The sequence below is a fragment of the Squalius cephalus genome (genome assembly GCF_949319135.1).
Source record: "Squalius cephalus genome assembly, chromosome: 2".
In the NCBI taxonomy this organism is placed as follows: Eukaryota; Metazoa; Chordata; class Actinopteri; order Cypriniformes; family Leuciscidae; genus Squalius; species Squalius cephalus.
Window position 1 is genome coordinate 35,525,627 of NC_137123.1, and position 24,945 is coordinate 35,550,571.

At 34.2% G+C, this 24,945-nt stretch overlaps 1 long non-coding RNA gene across 1 annotated transcript; it reads left to right on the forward strand.

Moving 5' to 3' along the window:
* Positions 1-3,980: 3,980 nt before the first annotated feature.
* On the forward strand, positions 3,981-15,342 carry LOC307149756. The gene is made up of 4 exons (XR_013819615.1): positions 3,981-4,034; positions 14,282-14,338; positions 14,696-14,770; positions 14,861-15,342. It is a non-coding gene; the product is annotated as an uncharacterized lncRNA (long non-coding RNA).
* The last annotated feature ends 9,603 nt before the right edge of the window (positions 15,343-24,945 follow it).

Here is a 24,945-nt window from a genome sequence, read left to right on the forward strand (position 1 = left end):
ATCATTATTAGTAATTTGAAAATTATAATATTTAGCAATAATGTATCAATATAGATATTACAGTACAATACTGTATAATTAATTACAGCAGAAGCAGAAACATAACAAAAATACAGTAAAAATACAGTAAAGTACTGTTTTGTAGTTTACAGTACTGTTCATGTGTACTGTAAAGTAAATTACAGTACATTTACTGTAAATCAAAATACAGTAACTTGCTGGCAACCTTGCTGCCAGTACTGTACTGTAAAAATACAAGAAAATTGTTAACAGTGCATATGTGGAACATTCTTAGACTTGTTCATCATATTGTGTCCTTAAGTGGAGGCCCTCTTGTCACGTCCCAACACTCTTTACCATTCCAATACACTTTCATATTAGAATAAGGTTTGTGTGTGCTCTTTTACTGTCATATGATGGTCACACACATCTTACTGTAAGTAAATATAAAAAAAAATGTTAGAGGAGAGAATAAAAAAAATAAAAAAAATGGAAAAAAAAAATGTTTTGTTGTGTGTGTGTTGTACTGTGTAGTACATGAATGAATAAAAATGTGCCAATGTATCCATTGGTTGTGTTTTTTGTGTTCATCATGTGAAAGGTTTGTGAGGGGGGGGAACCACAAGCAACATAACTTACCAGTTTTGGAAATGTTGTTTTGAATTTATTGCACCAGTGTGTTAGACTATGTTGTAGTGTGTGTGATTTTGAGGGCTTGTGTGTCCTGTCTGAGGGCAAAGTTTGGTTTTTCAGCAGAGTGAATGGTTTTGAGTGTAGAGCTTCATTTTGACCTGAAAATAGGATGTTTGGGGAACTGGGTGAGACGTTACGGATTTGTGTTTACAATTTTGAGAATACGAAGCATAGTTTCAAGAAATGTGTTTAAGCAATCGAGAAAAACTGTAATATTTTTAAACTGAACCTCTTTTACCTTTGGTAGAAGTGGGAAAGTGAGAAATATTGTTCTAATGTACTTTATCTTTAGGAAAATCAAAAACAAGAGGTCTCTTTCTAACTTTAGAAGGGAAAGTCTCTGTATTTACAAATGTTCTTGAAAATGTAATCTTACAGCTCTCCTCCGTGAAATTAAGACCAGAAATGATTAAATTACTCAGTCTTGGAATCACAGGGGATTTTGTGATGTGGCATATGCTAACATCTGCAAACAGCTTGTTCTGCTTATGATTTATTGGGATTAAAAAAAGAGTGGGTAGATTTTTACTATTATAGGGTGGTTGTGTATACACACTGCTGACACACATTTATGTACGTCAAACACCATGCAAAAGTGAATTTTGCAAGTATGTCCCCTTTAAAATGTTGCTTTTTTATGAAACTTACCCACATTCAAATGTTGATAAAAAAGGATGCATATACATGCTAATAAGCAACTAGTTAATAGTGAGAATTGGACCCTAAACTAAGGTGTTACCGAAATATGGGGTGCTCCAAAACAGAAAGCAACTTAAAGAGCACATCAAAAGCATATTCATTGGTTTGGTTTTAGTAACTGATGTGGGATGACATTATCAGATCAAAAGAGCTCTCCGAGGCCTTCAGATATTTATTTTTTTAAAAAGACTATTGACGCTACCAGGGAGTATTCCAGAAAGCAAGATTAACTTACCATCACGTATACCCTGTATTCTCAGTTGATTAACCCAAACCTTGCTTACTTGATGTATGCAGGTTCCAAAACCACAGTCTGGAGTAAGTTCAAGTCAAGTCAAGTCACCTTTATTTATATAGCACTTTTTACAATACAGATTGTATCAAAGCAGCTTCACAGTGATAACATGAAAATAATATAACAAAGTTTGTTTCTAGATGATAATCGCATCATCGTCCACCTTAAGTAAGGCTGATCAATAATATTGCTGAATATTAAATGTCCCCAACTAAGCAAGCCAAAAGCCAAGGCAACAGTGGCAAGGAACCAAAACTCCATCAAGGTGACAGAATGGAGAAAAAAACCTTGAGAGAAACCAGACTCAGTCGGGAGCCAGTTCTCCTCTGGCCAATGAGCGAACAGTCTATGATTATGATTCAGGCAGCATTACAGGTCAGAAGTCAGATTCGATCAGAACATTCAGAATATTTATCCAGTTCCATGGTTCGAAGTCGGAGTCATCACGCCGGTATGGAGTCGACTTTGTTGAGGATCAGTGCTGATGGCTGTCGTGTCGATGAGGCCTTCAAAGGGCTGATGAGGCTGGCACTTCAGGGATGCGTCGTGGATGGGTCCAGGCGCAGGTCCACCATCTGATCTGGATACGGCCCGGATCCGGCTGACTTCAGTAAACCTCGGAATAAACAGAAAGACTAACATTAGCGTAGATGCCATTCTTCTTATGATATAACGAGTACATCAGGTGTTATGGGAAGTGTCCCTGGTTCCGGCTGACCTAATCTGACTGACTGAGTGTGTCTGCTTCCCGGACAATGTTAGGAAGACTGTTCCAAAGTTTAGGTGCTAAATAGGAGAAGGATCTACCACCAGCAGTCGATTTTGATATTCTAGGTATTATCAACTGGCCAGAATTTTGAGATCGCAGTAGATGTGAAGGACTATAATGCGTTAAGAGCTTGCTCAAGTACTGGGGAGCTAAACCATTCAGTGCTTTGTAAGTAGTGTTGCAGCAAAAACAATAACTAACAAAAACAGCATCACAGCATAAGAGACATCATGATTCAAATTGTCCTTAAAAGATATTTATTCTTGCACGAATGTTCCCAGTCCATCCACAGTCCAGCTGCAGGTGGAGTGAGACCCAGAGCAGGGGTTGGCCAGCATTTTTAAAGTGTTCTTTTCAAAGCTATCTCTTGTCACCCACCCCAAACACAAGGAACAAAGGGACCCCTCCCTGACCCCTCCCCAGCCCGGGATTCTTCTCACCTCTGAAGTCTCACACACACCCTTCCAGCTGTATCAGCATCATAAAAGAAACTCAAAATACAGCCAAAGAACGCATGGCATTCATTTGTTAAATCATTGAAAATACAAAGAAAAGATACATTTTTCCACAACAATTCCTCCTCTTTATCATTTTCTGATAAACGATTTGGTTTCATTAACATTAGGTTTGATTACAACAACTTAAAAACACGCTTGTTTCTAATTCTGCATCAAACCCATAAATGATAAGAGTTGTTTCAAGTCTTTACATCACAGTTACCTTTCATATCTGATTTCCGTATACCTGATCACTCTACACTGTAAAAACTAAAGGAGCCTCAAATATCCTGTCGGATACTCAAGGAACTTCAAAATGTAATTTAAGTGCCTCAAAGCTCTTTCTCCTATAGTAGGGTTACTGGAGGAGCATTGACAATCTTTGAGGTTCTTGCTGGAACTTATGGGATCCTTTAAGCACTTTGTATTTAGTTCAGAGGTTCTGAAGTCACCTTTTCATTACCATGAGACCTCGAAGTGCTTTGGGGGAAAATAGAGGAACTTGAATGCGATAAAAGGGTTATTGGAAGATCTTTTAACATTTAAGTGGTTCCTGGAAGATCTCTTATGTTAAAGCCAGCATCTGGAGGAACTCAATGGTTCAGTGAGGCCAGAATAAGATTATTATTATCCTATTATTATTATAGGCTACTTAAGTTTGATTCAGTACATACCCAGGTGAAAAAGACATACTATTAAATGTATTAAAAATGTACTTGAGTGTGATTTTAGTAGGCCTACAATACAAATATACTTTAATGCATTTTTAAAACATTTAACAGTAGCCTACATCTTTTTCACCTGGGTAGCTTACATTTATTTAGTATAGGCCTATTTTATTGATTAATTTAAACCTTAAACAACAACACTAAATAATAATAATATTAATAATATGAAGAAGAAGAATCAGGAGGAGAAAAGTTTTATTCTGTCACGAAACTGCTGCTATTCCTCTGCTGTCGTCGCTTCAGTGATCCTCGCGCTGCTCACGCGCATCAAAGCACAGCTGATCGTCATCAGTTTGAAAGTAACGGCTCCTCTCATCAAAGCTTCCGCTGTTTGTTCGGCTCTCCGTTACAAGGTTTGTAAACTCGCCAAATAAATATAAATACAGAGTGTACTCACTGTATATTCAAACACACATATATATAAACTAAATGTATTATACATTACTACGTTTTTACAGTGTTTACCACTCGTTTATTGCACAGTAACGTTATCTGGTATGAAGGTTTTAGCCGCGATGCTAACTAACGTTTTGTTGATCTAATGAACAAATGAAAATTATTGACTTATTGTCTTAGATTGATTTAGTCATTCAATTCAACATATTCTGTACAACTGTGTCTTCAAATTGCTGATATAGCCTAACTAATTTAGCTGATTCCTGCTGTTGTCATTGGCGTTTGTTATGAATACCCTTGTGAAAAAGAAGTGTGCTTAATTGTATTGAAAGCACACTTTTTGTGGGCTTAAAATAATAAAAGTATACTTTTTGAAAAGTGCACTTGCAGATAATATAATAAAATTAAAATTAAAGACCACTTATGTGTACTTAAAGGGAATACACTTTAATGACTATATTTATTAACACACTTAAGTGCACTTTTTACAAATGCACTTTGTAATACTATCTAATTAAGTTTAACTTAAAGTAAGTACACTTTCATAACAGTATTTATAAACACTTAAGTGTATTTTTAAAAATGCACTTTGTAATAATGTCTAATTAAGCTTAACTTAAAGAAAGTACACTTTCATCACAATATTTATAAACACACTTAAGTACAATTTTTACAAATGCACTTTGTAATAATATCTAATTAAGTTTAATTTAAAGTAAGTACACTTTCATCACAAACTTTCTTAACACACTTATATACACTTTTTAAAAATGCACTTTGTAATAATGTCTAATTAAGTTTTACTTAAAGGAAGTACACTTTTATCATAATATTTATAAACACACTTAAGTGCATTTTTAAAAATGCACTTTGTAATAATGTCTAATTAAGTTTAATTTAAAGTAAGTACACTTTCATCACAATATTTCTTAACACACTTAAGTACACTTTTACAAATGCACTTTGTAATAATATCTAATTAAGTTTAATTTAAAGTAAGAACACTTTCATCACAATATTTCTTAACACACTTAAATACACTTTTTAAAAATGCACTTTGTAATAATGTCTAATTAAGCTTAACTTAAATAAAGTACACTTTCATCATAATTTTATAAACACACTTAAGTGCACTTTTTACAAATGCACTTTTTAATAATGTCTAATTAAATGTTACTTAAAGAAAGAACACTTTCATGACAATATTTATAAACACACTTAAGTGCATGTTTTAAAAAATGCACTTTGTAATGTCTACTAAGTTTTACTTAAACATACATTTTAAATAATTATGATTTATAGAGTTTTAAATTTATTAAAGTTAAAGTTATAAGTTATTAAAGGAAAATTATGTTGATGTATTGACTAATATATACTAAATAAAATAACAGTTTTAATGGAAAACATGGAAAATAATTGATTTTAATTCCAACTCAAGTGTGTTGTCCAAAATTAATTTGTTAATGTATTTTAAATGTGTTTTGTCTATAATATATACTGTGTGCATTATGCAGTTGAAATGTATTTTTCCAATACATCTGCTTATACAGTATAATCCAGTACAACTTATTGTTGACATTTTTATCACCAGCCCTTGCTCTATGAACTCAACTAGTGTCAGCTTTCTACATAATATTTGAAAATAAAATGTAATATATGAGAGAAGCCTAATAGTAATGTGTTGTAGCTACTTTACATCTGTGAACATAATACTTTCAATATCATTATGTTGTTCTAAGTCAATTAAACACACATTTAATTGTATTAATTGCGAGCAAAAGTTAAACAAATGCAAACAAAATGAATTTGCATTTAAATTCAGTTAAAATACATTTAATTTTAATCACACTACACTACATTGAAAAAAAAAGATTGACTTTTAGTTAGGTTAATGAGTAAAGTTTTGTGAACTTACAGAGTTTATCAACACAATGAGTTAGAACAACTTCAACTTAAACAGAAAAGCTGAAATAACATTTAACCATGTTATAATATGTTGTCTAATGCGCATGCGCAAGAAATACTACGTCATTATGACGCACTACTTCACTAGAGTTTGAAAAATGCGCTATGTTTTGCGATCCGTTTGCGATGCGTGCGTGATGATACTGAAGCTAGCCAAACAACAAGAAAACAAAAGGAGCACCACGTTTGGATGTTTGTTTGCAGATGAGACGTTATGCTGCAAATAATCAGTCAAGTAAGTATATCTTGATGCTTTCTTTAGTTAATTTTTTTCACCGTAACATGTCAGTTGCTGAGTGCATTTTAATCGCAGATATTATAAACTCGGGAGGTGAATGAATCATGTTTTCAATAATTTATATATGATTGCATTCTAATAATGTCTTACATTGTAATGTGAGGAAGGCGTGTGTGGTCGTGTTCGAGGAATTTGGTTGCTGATTTAAAAAAAAAAACTAAACCGACTTTTTAAATTATTTTAAACAAGCTAGCACTACTAAAAAATTGCTGAATGCTGATCCAATATTGTAACACTCGAAGACGTTTATATACATTTAATACAAATAATCAATCTTATAACCACCGTAAATATTTAATATATTACCCACCTCTAGAAAAAATGCTTGTAATGTGTTCAATTTCATTTTGTATTTAAAGAGTTGTTCAATTACTATTTGTTTTGGAATATGTAATATTTTTGTGTTTATCTGGATTTAAACATTCATTTTGCAGGATCAGTTCATATTTGTTATTGGAGATACAGTGCAAGCGGTGTGGAATCACAGACCTGTATTGATGAGGTGATGTTACAAGATTTATCATGACAGCACATCCTGATCAAGCTAAAACACTACCTTCAAGTCACTAACTATCCCTATAGCTTTTAAATGCTTTGAATCTTTTGCATGTGCAAGTAATAAATTCCCACCTGTGCATTTACACATGCCCCTATAATCATCATATATTTTATAGGTAACAAACCAAAGGAAGAAGGCTTGCAGCATTGCTGTGTCAACCGTGGTAAATACAGGAACAGGAACATCCTTCATGAAGATAGCTATGTGGGGCAAGCTTAAAATGTAAGAATACCTTTCTTAATTTGCATTGGTCCTGGGTTTGCATGGGTCATATATCTATATTTGTGTAATTGATAAAGTTATGCTTAATTCCATGTAAAGTAGCAATAAAAAGGTTCTCTATTTTGAATCACTTTAAGCCCAGTGTCAGTAAAGATGGCGTAGTCAGTGGAATCCTGGTGTTTGTGGGAAATAGAAGGAACCTTGTCCAGCTTTCTACTACAATGTGGCCCTGGTGACTGAGGTAATCAATCACATCACACATTCATCAACAGTTAACAGTCAAAATTTTACATACACCTTGCAGAACCCTTGTGAAAAAAAAGTGCACTTAAGTGTACTTTTATAAAGTGTACTTATTACATAAATAATATACTTTAAATATATACACTTAAGTGTGAATTAAATGCCATCTTTTCGGCGCACTTAATGCACATTAAGTGTAATTAATTTCAAATATATCATATATTAAGTTGAAATAAAATGTAATAAGTTGCCATTAAGAGTGATTTTTTGGAACAACTTAATTGGTACTTTATTACAACTTTATATATACTTTCATAATTGCTTCTAGTGCTTTTAAAATATACTTAAAGTGCACTACAAAATGTAATGACACGCAATTAATGTGATTTAAAATATACTTTAATGTCAGTTAACAATACACTTAAGTATGAATTAAATGCAATGTTTTCGACACACTGAATGCACATTAAGTGCAATTAATTTATAATATATCACATATTAAGTTGAAATAAAATGTAATAAGTTGCCATTAAGAGCGATTTTTTGGAACAACTTAATTGGTACTTTATTACAACTTTATATCTACTTTCATAATTGCTTCTAGTGTTTTTAAAATATACTTAAAGTGCACTACACAATATAATGACACGCAATTAATGTGATTTAAAATATACTTTAATGTCAGTTAACAATACACTTAAGTGTGAATTAAATGCAATGTTTTCGACACACTGAATGCACATTAAGTGCAATTAATTTAAAATATATCACATATTAAGTTGAAATAAAATGCAATAAGTTGCCATTAAGAGTGATTTTTTGGAACAACTTAATTGGTACTTTAATACAACTTTATATCTACTTTCATAATTGCTTCTAATATCTTCAAAATATAGTTAAAGTGCACTACACAATATAATGACATGCAATTAATGTGATTTAAAATATACTTTAATGTCAGTTAACAATACACTTAAGTGTGAATTAAATGCAATGTTACAATCAACAAAACTAAATGTAAAACCCTCTAAATTTACTGACAAAATAATCTCTAAAAGAAGTACATAAAAACCTTTCTGTTGATGCACAAGAAAACCCCAAGAAACACTATGCATAAACACAAACAGTTTTGGAAAGAGACCTTTGGGTAATGCTTTACAAAAATATATTAGTTACCTACTTCAGTTAACATGAACTAAGAATGAATAATACTTTAAGCATTTATTAGTCTAAGTAAGATAATATTAGTCTTGGTTAGATCATGTTGGCTAAAAAATAAACTAATATTAACAAATGAGACCTAATTAAAAGTTAACGAACCTTGTTATTTAGCTCTTAAAGGGATGTTCAGCAGAAGAAAGAAATTCAAATTTCAATCCAATTTTTTAAGTTGTTGGAAAGTGCTGTTTATGTCAATGTCCCAGATGCTCTCCAGAGTATATGTCAATGGAAATGTTTCAAAGATGCAGGAAAGTCAGAAAAAATGCCTTGAGGAAAAAAACAAAAAAACAGAAAATTTGTTTATAATACAGATCCAGTCCATTATTATATTTGGCTCAATTGAATGAAAGAGATAGATATACAGTTGCGCTTCAAAGTTGATATACACCTTGCAGTATCTGCAAAATGTTAACAATTTTATCAGTAATAGGGATCACAAAAATGTATACGTTTTATCTTTATTTAGTACTACCCTGATGAAGCAGTTTATTCTGCAAGGTGTATGTAAACTTTTGACTGTTAACTGTTGATAAATTGTGTGATGTGATTGATTACCTCAGTCACCAGGGCCACATCGTAGTAGAAAGCTGGGCAAGGTTCCTTCTATTTCCCACAAACACCAGGATTCCACTGACTACGCCATCTTTACTGACACTGGGCTTAAAGTGATTAAAAATAGAGAACCTTTTTATTGCTACTTTACAGGGAATTAAGCATAACTTTATCAATTACACAAATATAGATATATGACCCGTGCAAACCCAGGACCAATGCAAATTAAGAAAGGTATTCTTACATTTTAAGCTTGCCCCACATAGCTATCTTCATGAAGGATGTTCCTTTTCTTGTATTTACCACGGTTGACACAGGAATGCTGCAAGCCTTCTTCCTTTGGTTTGTTACCTATAAAATATATGATGATTATAGGGCAGGTGTAAATGCACAGGTGGGAATTTATTACTTGCACATGCAAAAGATTCAAAGCATTTAAAAGCTATAGGGATAACGTTAGTTAGTGACTTGAAAGTAGTGTTTTAGCTTGATCAGGATGTGCTGTCATGATAAATCTTGTAAAATCACCTCATCAATACAGGTCTGTGATTCCACACCGCTTGCACTGTATCTCCAATAACAAATATGAACTGATCCTGCAAAATGAATGTTTAAATCCAGATAAACACAAAAATATTACATATTCCAAAACAAATAGTAATTGAACAACTCTTTAAATACAAAATGAAATTGAACACATTACAAGCATTTTTTCTAGAGGTGGGTAATATATTAAATATTTATGGTGGTTATAAGATTGATTATTTGTATTAAATGTAGGCTATATAAACGTCTTCGAGTGTTACAATATTGGATCAACATTCAGCAAATGTTTAGTAGCTTGTTTAAAATAATTTAAAAAGTCGGTTTAGTTTACCAAATTCCTCGAACACGACCACACACGCCTTCCTCACATTACAATGTAAGACATTATTAGAATGCAATCATATATAAATTATTGAAAACATGATTAATTCACCTCCCGAGTCTATTGAGTTTATAATATCTGTGATTAAAATGCACTCACCAACTGACATGTTACGGTGAAAAAAAAAAATAACTAAAGAAAGCATCAATATATACTTACTTGACTGATTATTTGCAGCATAACGTCTCATCTGCAAACAAACATCCAAACGTGGTGCTCCTTTTGTTCTCTTGTTTGGCTAGCTTCAGTATCATCACGCATCGCAAACGGATCGCAAAACATAGCGCATTTTTCAAACTCTAGTGAAGTAGAGCGTCATAATGACGTAGTATTTCTCGCGCATGCGCATTAAACAACATATTCATATATCATGCATGGTTAAATGTTATTTCAGCTTTTCTGTTTAAGTTGTTCTAACTCATTGTGTTGTTAAACTCTGTAAGTTCACAAAACTTTACTCATTAACCTAACTAAAAGTAAATCTTTTTTTTCAATGTAGTCTAGTGTGATTAAAATTAAATGTATTTTAACTGAATTGAAATGCAAATTCATTTTGTTTACATTTGTTTAACTTTTGCTCGCAATTAATACAATTTTAAATGTGTGTTTAATTGACTTAGAACAACATAATGATATTGAAAGTATTATGTTCACAGATGTAAAGTAGCTACAACACATTACTATTAGACTCCTCTCATATATTACATTTTATTTTCAAATATTATGTAGAAAGCTGACACTAGTTGAGTTCATAGAGCAAGGGCTGGTGATAAAAATGTCAACAATAAGTTGTACTGGATTATACTGTATAAGCAGATGTATTGGAAAAATACATTTCAACTGCATAATGCACACAGTATATATTATAGACAAAACACATTTAAAATACATTAACAAATTAATTTTGGACAACACACTTGAGTTGGAATTAAAATCAATTATTTTCCATGTTTTCCATTAAAACTGTTATTTTATATATTAGTCAATACATCAAAATAAATTCCCTTTAATAACTTATAACTTTAACTTTAATACATTTAAAACACTATAAATCATACTTATTTAAAATGTATGTTTAAGTAAAACTTAGCAGACATTACAAAGTGCATTTTTTACAACATGCACTTAAGTGTTTATAAATATTGTCATGAAAGTGTTCTTTCTTTAAGTAACATTTAATTAGACATTATTAAAAAGTGCATTTGTAAAAAGTGCACTTAAGTGTGTTTATAAAAATTATGATGAAAGTGTACTTTCTTTAGGTTAAGCTTAATTAGACATTATTACAAAGTGCATTTGTAAAAATTGTACTTAAGTGTGTTTATAAATATTGTGATGAAAGTGTACTTACTTTAAATTAAACTTAATTAGATATTATTACAAAGTGCATTTGTAAAAAGTGCACTTAAGTGTGTTTATAAATATTGTGATGAAAGTGTACTTACTTTAAGTTAAACTTAATTAGATATTATTACAAAGTGCATTCGTAAAAAGTGCACTTAAGTGTGTTTATAAATATTATGATAAAAGTGTACTTTCTTTAAGTAAAACTTAATTAGACATTATTACAAAGTGCATTTTTAAAAAGTGTATTTAAGTGTGTTAAGAAATATTATTTCATATTGTGATGAAAGTGTACTTACTTTAAATTAGACTTAATTAGATATTATTACAAAGTGCATTTGTAAAAATTGTACTTAAGTGTGTTTATAAATATTGTGATGAAAGTGTACTTTCTTTAAGTTAAGCTTAATTAGACATTATTACAAAGTGCATTTTTTAAAATGCACTTAAGTGTGTTTATAAATATTGTGATGAAAGTGTACTTACTTTAAGTTAAACTTAATTAGATATTATTACAAAGTGCATTTGTAAAAAGTGCACTTAAGTGTGTTAATAAATATTGTCATTAAAGTGTATTCCCTTTAAGTACACTTAAGTGGTCTTTAATTTTAATTTTATTATATTATCTGCAAGTGCACTTTTCAAAAAGTATACTTTGATTATTTTAAGCACACAAAAAGTACGCTTTCAATACAATTAAGCACACTTCTTTTTCACAAGGGAATAAACTGCTTCATCAGGGTAGTACTAAATAAAAATAAAACGTATACATTTTTGTGATCCCTATTATTGCAAAAATTGTTAACATTTTGCAGATACTGCAAGGTGTATATCAACTTTGAAGCGCAACTGTATATCTAATAATGGACTGGATCTGTATTATAAACAAATTTTCAGTTTTTTTCCTCAAGGCATTTTTTCTGACTTTCCTGCATCTTTGAAACATTTCCATTCACATATACTCTGGAGAGCATCTGGGACATTGACATAAACAGCACTTTCCAACAACTTAAAAAATTGGGTGACAAATAATTTTGTTTTTTGTGCTTTTGGAGATTTTTTTTTTCATTTTTTTTTTAGACAAACTTAGATAATGCTGGAGTAAGCATTTGGTCCTGTTTAATGTTGGTGCTGGTAAAGGTTTAAAGGAATACTCCACTTTAAAATAAAAATTCTGTCATCATATACTCACCCTCATGTTGTTTCAAACCTGTATGAATTTCTTTCTTCTGCTGAACAGAAAGAAAGATATTTAGAAGAATGTTAGTAACCAGACAGATTTTGGTACCATTGACTTCCATAGTAGGAAAAAAAAATCAATGGTCAATGGTACCAACTGTCTGGTTACTAACATTCTTCTAAATATCTTTCTTTCTGTTCAGCAGAAGAAAGAAATTTATACAGGTTTGAAACAACATGAGGGTGAGTATATGATGACAGAATTTTCATTTTAAAGTGGAGTATCCCTTTAAGAGCTAAATAACAAGGTTCGGTAACACTTTTAATTAGGTCTCATTTGTTAATATTAGTTTATTTTTTAGCCAAGACTATTATCTTACTTAGACTAATAAATGCTTAAAAGTATTATTCATTCTTAGTTCATGTTAACTGAAGTAGGTAACTAATATATTTTTGTAAAGCATTACCCAAAGGTCTCTTTCCAAAACTGTTTGTGTTTATGCATAGTGTTTCTTGTGGTTTTCTTGTGCATCAACAGAAAGGTTATGTATTTCTTTAAAAAATTATTTTGTCAGTAAATTTAGAGGGTTTTACATTTAGTTTTTGCTGATTGTAACATTGCATTTAATTCACACTTAAGTGTATTGTTAACTGACATTAACGTATATTTTAAATCACATTAATTGCGTGTCATTATATTGTGTAGTGCACTTTAACTATATTTTGAAGATATTAGAAGCAATTATGAAAGTAGATATAAAGTTGTATTAAAGTACCAATTAAGTTGTCCAAAAAATCACTCTTAATGGCAACTTATTGCATTTTATTTCAACTTAATATGTGATATATTTTAAATTAATTGCACTTAATGTGCATTCAGTGTGTTGAAAACATTGCATTTAATTCACACTTAAGTTTATTGTTAACTGACATTAAAGTATATTTTAAATCACATTAATTGCGTGTCATTATATTGTGTAGTGCACTTTAAGTATATTTTAAAAACACTAGAAGCAATTATGAAAGTAGATATAAAGTTGTAATAAAGTACCAATTAAGTTGTTCCAAAAAAATCACTCTTAATGGCAACTTATTACATTTTATTTCAACTTAATATGTGATATATTTGAAATTAATTGCACTTAATGTGCATTCAGTGTGTTGAAAACATTGCATTTAATTCACACTTAAGTGTATTGTTAAGTGACAAAGTATATTTTAAATCACATTAATTGCGTGTCATTACATTTTGTAGTGCACTTTAAGTATATTTTAAAAACACTAGAAGCAATTATGAAAGTATATATAAAGCTGTAATAAAGTACCAATTAAGTTGTTCCAAAAAATCACTCTTAATGGCAACTTATTGCATTTTATTTCAACTTAATATATGATATATTTGAAATGTGCATTAAGTGCACCGAAAAGATGGCATTTAATTCACACTTAAGTGTATATATTTAAAGTATATTATTTATGTAATAAGTACACTTTATAAAAGTACACTTAAGTGCACTTTTTTTTCACAAGGGTAACAAAAGCAGGATAATATAGTTTGGTCTGTTTTTGTTTAGCCTAACTTTACTTACTACAGGTGCCCTCATTCTCTCAAATAAGTTACCATTTTAAAGCCATTTACTGGTCAATAAATATTATGTTGTGAATAATCAGCTTTGTTCTTTTGTTTCCCCAGAACAACCAGTACATTTCTAAAATAATCTGAATATTTCAGAGGCAACATTGAATTACAGTAATTACCTGCACCACATGCAGTACTTTATTACTATGAACTTTCTCCGTGTGAAATTGTATTGTTTGACTGTGTACTTGTGTTTTTAATCAGTTATTCTCTGAAAATCTTCCCTCATGCTCTCAAATCTCATTCATGTTACTCAGAAAAATAATATTACAGGTTTGGCGCCAATAATGCTATGTATTTTTTCTTGTGTTGTGAACTCATTGATTATTTTTAGGATCTTTTCTGGGACATTTTTGGAGCTTAACCATTTTTACATAAATTGTTACATTGAACTGAACTAGACAAGTGTACATAAGAATGGTTTCATGAATGATTTACACAATTTTTTTCTGCTTGTGTTTCATGCAGTGAAATTGAATGGTGATAGGGGTTGCATTATGCCTGAGATCTACTTTTGGGTTCCACAGACAGAAAGTCAAACAGGTTTGGAATGTCACAAGGCCGAGGAAATTATTTAAATTTCACAACTATCACTTTAATAACATTACTAACAGTAAATTTTGTTCTTTGCAGGGACCTCGGTAAGCTGAAATACAAGTTTGAACAAGAATAAAAATCCTCCTGTAGACCTGCAAATCACTGAAGTGCCTGGACCATCCACCAGTAAAGAGGAAAAACACACGGAAAACGAATCTGCTGTACCTTTTCACTTTTATAACTCGTTAAGTACCTCTCATGTCCCTTGTGAAGATTTTATTATTGATTGCATGTTATGTTGCAGCGAGTAAAGGTGCGGTCACATTTTTGAATTTTGTGAAATTACACAGGCAAAAAAGTCCATTGACCATTGTCAGCAGTGTAGCGACGTAATGTATGAAGCACAGCTCACACAGGAGTCACTTTCAAGCAGCTTTCTGTTGGTCAAATCCAGCGAATTCCAGTGACCAACTTGGTCCCATAGTGACATTTTTGACCACAAACGAAATTGCTGATCGTGTGGATTCTTATTGAAATGACTGGAATTCACCAGTGAACATTCACAGAACAACAGATCATTTTACTGCACCTTAATACTGTTTCCGGGTCGAAGCCTCTACTTCCTCTATCTTGTTTCTAGTGAGAATACTCAACAACCATTTATGAGCACTGTTGATTCAAGTCACACATTTAAGCTTTTCAAAAGCCATAGTGCAGTGGTTCCCAACCCTGCTCCTGGAGTACCCCCAACACTGCATGTTTTCTTTGTCTCCCTAATCAAACACACCTGATTCAACTCATCAGCTCATTATCACATGGGTTAATGAGCTGATGAGTTGATCAGGTGTGTTTGATTAGGGTGACAAAGAAAATGTGCAGTGTTGGGGGTACTCCAGGAGCAGGGTTGGGAACCACTGCCATAGTGTACATTACAGTTTCCAGTCTAACGGCATCCCAGACTTCAACATTTTATGATTCAAAATAGCTGAATAACTAACCATCTGAGATTTCGGTATAGAGATAAAGGTTAGGATCATAATTTTCAAGAATATTACAGCACAATGAGTGCATATTAGCACTGTTTGTTTGTTTTTGGCCTCTGATAGAGCTTTTGGACTTGGAAACAGTGATGTCAGACTTACCATCGGACTGAAACACAAATGTTTTAAAGTTAAGTGAAGATGGACATTTTTTATTAGTCAAAATTAAAAAAAATTTACTTTGATTTATTTCGTGGAACATATGTGTTTCCATGCATTTTGTTGAAATGTCTTTTCTTGTATAGCCTATTGTATATGCATGGTTGATTATTCATGTTGCTTATGTATTATACTATTTTTTTTTTGTGTATTCATTGATATTAATCTATAGTTAGCTTTTTTTCCCATGTGCATGGAATAAAAATGAATATAAAATATGTAATAAACAATTCTTATTTTGTATTTGGTTCAATTTGTTTATTATAATAGAAGTCAAAGGTAACCATAGTAACAGCATGAAATTAAATATAAAAAAAAAAAAATGAAATTTGGTTCCTGGAGGCACCCAAAGTGGTTCCACACAGTGCCTAATATAAGAGTTCCTCAGGAAACTTGTGTGGTTCCTCAGAGAACCGCCCCTTTTTAAAGGGTGCCTAGAGGATCTACAGACGGTTCTGCCGGTGTGGCAAAGTGAAGAACCCCAAAAGGTTCCTCCAGGCACCTTTTATTTTTACAGTGTACTTGAACCTTGAAAGAAATAATAAAAATATTAAAAAATAAAACTTAGGAGCAAGCAAGTAAATATTTTATCCGAAGCCGGGCTGAATGAATAAACACTGTTATCGCAATCCTGGGTTAAACCCAGACCCTCTGTCACCTCAAGACAAAACATGGTAGGAAATAAGAGTAGAAGTAAAAATTAAAATAAAATAATAAAAATATATATATAAAAAAAATAAAAAAAAATCATCTCGTAACACGGATGACTGTTGCTTTTAACTTTCCTTTACATATCCTCGTCCTTAGGAAGAAAAAGAAAACAAAACATACCTTAACTCAATTAATACATTTCCCTGTAACTTCCGCTACTCGAATCGTCTGCATAATTTTGTTCATCCTTCTAACCAATGTAGTTGTTCAAAATTAACTCTAATATTTCCATTACGGACCGTCTTTTTTCTTATTACACATCAATTAATAGATTTTCTACATTTGCACCAAACAAATCAATACCTAGTTTGATTCAATCAAATAAAATCATCAAACTTTTCTTCAACCATTAATTGGTCAACATTTTTCTCCAGGTCTGTTGATCATCTTGTTGCCCCATGGACGTTCCGTTTTCACCATTTTGACACTTTGCGCGCCGTTGCAATGGTCTTTCCCCCGTAGACATGAGAGGCACGTTACTAGCACGTCCTTGATCCCCCACTTTATTCTTCGCGTTGGTGTGTGGGGTTGCTGACGTTGGTTGGTGTAGATTAAGGTGAGATGCTTGGACCCAGGTCTCACACTCTTCAATAATTTTTTTTTTTCCGATCCTTACAAGATTTTCCCTTAGATCATGATCGCACCCCCACTGGAATGAGTCATTTACAGTCTGCTGTCACCTGCGAATAGAGACCTTAAGGGATTTTGTTAGTGACCGCTTGTCTTGTCGTCCCTTTTGGTGTGACCTGTGGAATTTTCAACCTGAAACATATCACCGGATAATTTCTTGCTCATTGAATAGCACTCAGGGTCCTTTTCCCCTGAAAAACACTTAACCCACGTTGCTCATGTTAACAAAATAATATTTATACATTTGGAACAGAATCAGTTCTGTTTGATGCAATCCGTTCTGACATCCTGAAAAATAAAAATTTTAAGTTATGCGCTGCGCAGTAGAGCTTAGATTCTCTGCCCGAGCCCGAGCCCGGACTCGACCCGACCCGACCCGCGGGCCGGGTCGGGCTGATATTTCCCGCCACTGTATTCGGGCCGGGTCGGGTCGGGCCCTTGATAGGCTAAAGCACGTTACGTGTCATGCGCAGCGTCTCGTCCACTCTCACTCGCAGTCTCGCACGCGTGATGCATCACACCTGCTGTGCGTGCTGTAGGCTACTATTCTGCTGCTTAAGTGCAACATGGAGCTTGAAGAAGCAAAGAAAAAAATTTAAACAGAAGAAATAACTTTGAGCAAGTTTGGAGGAAAATCGGAGGTATGGAAACATTTTAAACTAGTCGTGCGGAGTGACAATATGTGTTGGCTTTGTCTCGTGCATTAAATGCGGCACGCTGCTCGCTGACAGCAAAAAAAACGGGGACTTCGACGATGAACAGACACATGAAGCAGTCTTGCCATGGCAGAAATTATGATAGTAGTCAGCCTCAGGCCTCAATGTCCTCTTTTGTTACTTTTCCGATCCATTCAATTATTTCTGAATAAACAATGCAGTTTACATGCTTCTTCCTTGTCGCATTATTCATAAGATAATTAATAAATGCACGCACATGAACTTGATAAATGTTACAGATATGTTTACTATGCACAAACAAATGCCTTTCCTTTACATGTGCAAAATTCAGAATTAAATGAATGTGCTGCAATTTGTACAAAAAGAGTGTCTGTAGTAACCTACGTGTTTTAGCTATTAAATAAGCACATTTAGTTTCAAGTTTGTTAAGTTTCGTTTTGAAGAAAGCTTTTCTTTAAAGTGAATTTCGTTTTGTATAAAATGTATCTTAATTAGGGCTGGGCGATAAAACGATAACGATAATTATCGCGATATAATTTTTCTCGATAAAACGATATCAAGAGGTCGATAAATGTTCGATAATGTTTATGCGCCAAAAGCGGAACGAAACTCATTTGAACCGCGCGCCACACGGACCATTTATCCGCTCGGCTCAAAGTCCAAACGGCAGCGCAGCGCGAGCTCACTAGGGCCGATGCGTTTACTCTGATCGGTCTCGGTCACGAAATCCAGTGAGAAGCGCTTGAATTCAGCGAAGAACACAAATGTCTCAGTGATTTAAACCAGTTTAAAGGCAGATCAAACAGCGCTGACCAACAGGAGAAACGCTGAGCGCAACGATACAGTCAGAAGGCTTTTCCGTCTACAAATTCCCATCATTTACCATGGATTTACTGCACAAAGCCTAGTAACGTTAATATTAACTGCACCATGAAAGGTGGGATATACATATTGAATTGTATTATATTATTAATGTAGACAATGTATTAAAGGACTAATGGAATATAATTATAGTATTTAATAATGTATAGGCTACTGTTTTTCATACAAATACCATAGAAATCATAGTTACATTTTGCCATGATAGTGAGGTTATCATGATCTAAATGCATGATACTGGATGACCAATGGTTAAGTTTAATAAAACTCAAACAGTCAGAATATTACATTTTACCAACAAAAAAAAAATTAACACATGCAGAAACTAAGAAATTGTCCAATAAATATATTTATTTTGTTAAGGAAAAATGACAAATGTTTGAATGTTCTACCTCAGATTTGTGAAATGTTCTCCTGTTTGGCAAGAGTTTGTCATGATATGTTCTGACAATAAAGAGTAGTTTAAAACCACAGTTAACGCTCTAGTTTCTACAACTTTCACTTAGGAGCAAAAATCTGCCTTTAAACTTGAAAGAAATAATGATTTGACATTTATCGTGATAATTATCGATATCGACTGATATAAAAAAAATTATCGTGATATTTTTTTTTGGCCATATCGCCCAGCCCTAATCTTAATTTTAATACATTCCAATTGCCTGGATTTAATACATAAAAAGCAATAGGCCTATAGCAGACAATATAATCATGACATGCAATCGCCGGCGGGTCGCGGTCACTTAGCCTACAGTACACCATTTGAAACTCGTAACACACGCTGTCACCGAATTTACAAATCTTGCTTGTTGCTCACACACATATTATGTTGAAATAACAATATGTTGTAGTAACATTATTAATCTTTAAGAATATTTGATTGAATGCTGAATGTTGTGTGTTTGTTCAATTTAATAAAATTAAAACTTTAATTGTGATAATTAAAATAACTGAATATTTAATATTGAGTGGGCAATTTTTGCTCATTTATTAATAGTATTTATATAATATATATAACTGCGCAGCTCCCCCCTGTAGCTTAAATGATCTAGCACAGCAGCACCTGCGTTAAAAAATATTCTGGCGCCGCCCCTGGTTATAACGGCCCACATATGGTCGGGTTTAAATCGGGCTCGGGCTCATAATTACAGTGAATGTGTCGGGCCGGGCCGGGCTCGGACACAACGTGCTCGGGCTCGGGTAGGGTCGGGCTTGATTTGTTGGGCCCGATCTAAGCTCTACTGCGCAGGTGTGGCACCTTTCTGCCACAGTAATAACCCAGGCCAGAATAACTAGCCACATTCATCCATAGCCATTGTTTTCATTGGGCACAGTCTGCCCTGCCCGTTTCACTCCTGTATGACAAGATCAAGCTGGTTAAAAAAAAAGGTCCTTCTAACCCCCTGGGCTTTCCTGAATTGCAAATGGTCCTTCTGACCCCCTGGGCTTTCCTGAATGCAAGTGGTCCTTCTGACCCCCCTGAAGAGTTGAAAGGCTCTTATCTGACCATTTGTTCATGTGTGTGTGTGTGTGTGTGTGTGTGTCTTTGCTCATGCCATGTGCGCAAAAGTCTGCATCTTCTGTAAAGAAAAACAAATGTTGAGGTTATTGTCACATAGTTTTCTTTTGTCTGCTGTGCTGCCGCATCTGCCCTGGCGTTTCCTGTCGAAACAATTCTTGTTATTAGCACACTTACAGACAGCAATTTTGTTAGGGGGAAGAATGGCTTCTTGCAGGGCTTTTACCCAATTAAACCCAGTGTCCTTCCAACATTTATCTTCCCACCTGTGCAATGGCTTTCAGCAAATGTGAACCCCTTAGTAAACCATATTTTGCAACTGTTATCATCCTCCTCTTGATGCACGACCCATCTCAAGTCAAGTCAAGTCAAGTTTATTTATATAGCGCTTTTCACAATACAGATTGTATCAAAGCAGCTTCACAGTATTAAATTAAAATAATACATCAATGTTTGTTTCTAGTGGAAAACGTCCATGTTTGGTAATGCTGATCAATAGTATTGTTGATTGATTAATTAAATTAAATATCCCCAACTGAGCAAGCCAAAGGCAACAGTGGCAAGGAACCGAAAAAACTCCAATCAGGTGACCTGATGGAGAAAAAAAAAAAACCTTGGGAGAACCCAGGCTCAGTCGAGGGCCAGTTCTCCTCTGGTGTCTATGAACTAGAGGTCGGATTTAACTGTAAGATTTAAAGTATTATATGAATGCCTGGCTGAAGAGATGCGTCTTTAATCTAGTTTTAAACTGGGAGAGTGAGTCTGAGCAACAAACAGTATCTGGAAGACTATTCCAGAGTTTTGGAGCTAAATGTGAAAATGCTCTCCCTCCTTTGGTGGACCTAGATATCCTAGGTATGACCAAAAGCCTTGAATTTAGTGATCTTAAAGAGCGCGATGGATTATAGGGCGATAGAAGGTCTGTTAAATAGACTGGAGCTAAGCCGTTTAGGGCTTTATAAGTCAGTAGCAATACCTTGTAATTAATACGGAACTTTATAGGTAACCAATGTAGTGATGATAAAATAGATCAAGAAAATATGATCATATAACACATTTTCTTGATCTAGTAAGAACTCTAGCGGCGGCATTTTGGACTAACTGTAGCTTGTTTATTAAGGATGCAGGACAAACGGCTAATAAAGCATTACAGTAATCTAGTCTCGATGTCATGAATGCATGCACTAACTTTTCTGCATCAGAAACTGATAGCATGTTACGTAGCTTAGCAATGTTTCAAAGGTGGAAAAAGGCTGTTCTTGTAACATGTGAAATCTGATTTTCAAAAGACAGGTTGCAGTCTAGTATAACACCCAGGTCTTTTACTGTAGAGGATAAAGTAACAGGACATCCTACTATGTTAAAGTTGTAGTGTGAGAGGTTTTGTGGGCGGTTTTTTGAACCGATGATTAGTACCTCTGTCTTGTCTGGATTTAATAAAAGAAAATTGCGCGTCATCCAATCTTTTATATCTTTAACACACTCTGTCAATTTGGATAATTTAGCGTTTTCATCTGGCCGTGATGAAATATAGATTTGAGTGTCATCAGCATAACAATGGAAACTAATTCCATGTTTCCTTATAATATTTCCAAGTGGCAGCATATATATTGAGAATAACAGAGGGCCTAACACAGATCCCTGCGGCACTCCATAGTTTACTGGAGTTATGATCGATTTTTCTCCATTTAAATAGACAAAATGGTAGCGGATAAGTATGATCTGAACCAGCTTAATGCTTGTCCTTGAACACCAGTATAATTTTGTAGTCGATCTAAGAGTATTGTGTGATCTATAGTATCGAACGCAGCACTAAGATCAAGTAAAACTAGTATTGAGATACAGCCTTGGTCAGAAGCTAATAGTGAATCATTTGTGATTTTAACGAGCGCAGTTTCAGTGCTATGATGCGGTCTGAATCCAGACTGAAACTTTTCATAGATGTCATTTTCTTGCAAGAAAGAGCCCAGTTGGGCGGATACAACTTTTTCTAGTATTTTAGACATAAAAGGAAGATTTTAAATGGGTCTATAATTTGCTAGGTTATTATGATCCAATTGTGGTTTCTTAATGAGTGGTTTTATAACTGCCAATTTAAATGTTCTTGGAACATGACCTAAAGATAAAGATGAGTTAATAATATTGAGGAGAGGCTCTTCCACTACAGGTAACACTTCTTTCAGTAGTTTAGTTGGTATAGGATCTAATAAACATGTTGTTGTTTTAGATGAAGTGATAAGTTTATTTAACTCTTTTTGTTCTATAGTTGTAAAGCACTGTAATTGTTCTTGCGGGGTGATAGTTGAGGCTGAATTATAAGACGCGATTGAGGACTGAACATTTACAATTGTGGCTCTGATGTTTTCTATTTTCTCAGTGATGAACTTCATGAAATCATTGCTACTAAACTGTAACGGAATATTTTGTTCAGGTGACATGTTTATTTGTTAGTCTAGCCACGGTGTTAAATAAAAACCTAGGATTGTTTTGGGTGTTTTCTAATAGTTTGCGGAGGTGCTCAGCCCTGGCCGATTTTAGGGCCTTTTTATAACGTGACATACTGTCTTTCCACGCGATTCTAAAGACCTCTAAGTTAGTTTGTTTCCATTTATGCTCTAAATTACGGGTTTCTCTCTTTAGAACATGCATAGTATTGTTGTACCAGGGTGCTTTACTTTTCTCTCTGACCTTTTTTAATCTAATGGGTGCAACAATATCCAATTTTCCAGAGAGAATGGTGCTCATAGTGCTAGTTAATTCCTCTAGTTCATCTATTTGTTTGGGTTCACTGAGCAGCTGAGACAGATCAAATAAGCTATTTGAAAAATTATCTATGGTGGATGGAAGGATTGTTCTGCCTGATCGATAACGCGGCGCAGCATGACATATTACAGGAGTACGTAATATGCAAGTTACCATGTCATGGTCAGTGACATCATCACTTTGTGGAATGATGTCTATATCGGTTGGATCGGTTCCATGTGATATAATTAAATTGAGTGTATGATTAAAACGATGAGTTGGTCCGGTAACGTTTTGCTTGACCCCAAAGGAGTTTAATAAATCTGTAAACGCACCCCTAACGCATCATTTGGATTATCTACGTGTATGTTAAAATCTCCAACAATTAATGCTTTATCGACATTGACTAATAGGTCTGAGAGAAAATCTGCAAACTCTTTTAGGAAATCAGCGTAAGGCCCAGGCAATCTATATACGGTAGCCAAGGCTAGAGATAATAGGCATGTTTTTCTAACATCTAAGAGCGTAACATTTAGTACAAGTACTTCAAACGAAATAAACTTATAACCCGTTTTCTGAGTAACATTGAGAATATCTCTATAGATTGTTGCAACACCACCGCCACGACCAATCAGACGGGGCTCATGCTTATAGGAGTATCATGATGGAGTAGACTCATTTAGACCGAAATAATCATTTGGTTTAAGCCAGGTTTCAGTAAGGCAAAGTACATCGAAGCTATTATCTGTGACTATTTCATTTACAATAACTGCCTTAGGTGTGAGTGATCTAATGTTTAGAAGACCTAGCTTTAGAAATTGTTTTTGTTTACTAATAGCAACATTTTCTGTTTTAATAACAATTAGATTTTTCCTAGATCCTGCAGTAGATTTATTATTTGATCTCACTAAACGAGGAATAGACACAGTTTCTATGCAATGTTCTACACTAGTATTTATATCAGTTAAATTGGTGCAGCAGAGACTGTGATTTGGACTTTTGGTTACTAGTCAAAAGGTATTTAACATTTTGGAGATGTTATCCGACAGAAGATCCGCTCCGAATCTGCTTGGGTGTAAGCCATCAGCACGGAAAAGCCTAGGACGCTCCCAAAACAGATTCCAATTATTTACAAAGAGCAGTTTCTGCTCATTGCACCATGCCATTAACCATTCATTTAGCGCGAATAATCTACTAAACTTTTCATGTCCTAGTCGGTACGTGGGAAGCGGTCCTGACACAATGATCGTTGTTTCAGGCGATGTGCTGCGTACCGTATCGATCAGAGTCCTGAAGTCTTTCTTCAGAACCTCCGTCTGGCGCAGCCTGATTTTGCTCACTCCCGCGTGCAGGACCACAGTTCCAACGCGCTCGTCACCGTTCAGAATCTCGGGAACGCGAGCAGCGATTTCAGAAACACGAGCACCAGGAAAGCAGTGACTGTGCACCTTTCTTTTACCTGACGTAGCGTGTACGTGCTGAACGATGGAATCGCCGATGATGACAGCATCGCGTTCTGTTTCGCGAAGAGGGGTGAAACGATTTTGGGTGGATATCTCGAAAACCGGGAGGGTCGGAGAGAGTCTTGGTCTAGACCTGACTCGCATCTTCCGCTGCGGAATCATCCAGGTTTCGTGGTGGCGTGTTGGAGCCGGAGTGAACGAGACCATGGCTGATCGCAACCTCGGCGCTCGGGACCGATGCTGAGAAACGCACGGAGTAGACGAGGTCGGAGTCAGCGGGTTAGTAACGTTAATCACTGATTTGTGTGCATCGGCGCATGATGTTTCAAGAGCTAAACGCCGGTCTCTCAGCTCGGCTTGTCTC